We start from the raw sequence: 941 nt of genomic DNA, 5'->3' as shown, positions 1-941 counted from the left end.
AGTCCATGCTTTTAACTAGATTTTTTGGTAAAGTTTACTTATTTATTTTGAGAGAGAGAGAGAAAGAGAGAGAGAGCAGGGGAGGGGCAGAGAGAGAGAGGCAGAGAGAGAGAGAGAGAGAGAGAGAGAAATCGAAGCTGGCTCCACAATGTCAACACGGAGCCTGTTGTGGGGCTCGAACTCACAATCATGCGAGATCATGACCTGAAACAAAATCAAGAGTCAGACACTTAACTGACTGAGCCACCCAGGTGCCCTGCTTTTAACTGGATTTGCACAGAAGAATGGATGCTTGGCCCAGGTAGAACAGATGAAGTATTTGGTTTCACGTGTCACAGTACTACCCAAGTTCCTCCCCAGGATGTAGTGCCCCATGCGGTTGTACTTCTTGTCAAGCTCCCTCTTAATTTGGGCTGCATTGTCCTCCTCCATGTTCTATTTCTCCAACACTTGAGTGGCATACTCCACCGAGTCCTGTTGCATGTCCTTTGACTTATCGGCGATTTTGATCACGGCCTTCTGGCGGCACATGGTTACCGGAAAGCAGGGGGTGGCCAACTGCAATTGTCTCCTGGAGGAGGGGCCAGTGACACTCAGACCCAGTGGGAGCTACTGTTGCTACCAAAGCCGTGCTACATATACTAAGAGGTAAGGATCCCAAACAACCTATGCCGGCCTTGTTACCTTGTGTGGGAATCTTTCTCTCTTTGTCGTGCTTAATAAATGTTCTTTAGTCTCTGCTTGAAGAGTGTGGATCATATACCACATGGCCAACTTCACTGTCATATTGTAACTGAACTAACCTGAGTTCGCTGCTTGGTGACTTACAGATAAAGATTATACCAGGTAGAGGCATCACACAAAGAAAGCTTCATTTACAGCAAGTAGGAGATCATGGGGAATAACTTCTAAAGCCGTGACTCCCCAAGTAGAGGTCAGTG

General features: G+C 47.0%; 1 pseudogene; it reads right to left on the bottom strand.

The window, feature by feature from the left end:
• Positions 1-262: 262 nt before the first annotated feature.
• Positions 263-531, bottom strand: LOC124503909 (dynein light chain 1, cytoplasmic-like; annotated as a pseudogene).
• Between the last annotated feature and the right edge of the window lie 410 nt (positions 532-941).

The sequence above is a fragment of the Lynx rufus genome, unplaced genomic scaffold (assembly GCF_022079265.1).
Source record: "Lynx rufus isolate CCGP_SWC_20201006 ecotype Redwood Valley unplaced genomic scaffold, mLynRuf1.p SCAF_8, whole genome shotgun sequence".
Lineage (NCBI taxonomy): Eukaryota > Metazoa > Chordata > Mammalia > Carnivora > Felidae > Lynx > Lynx rufus.
This window is presented reverse-complemented; position numbering and strand designations above follow the sequence as displayed.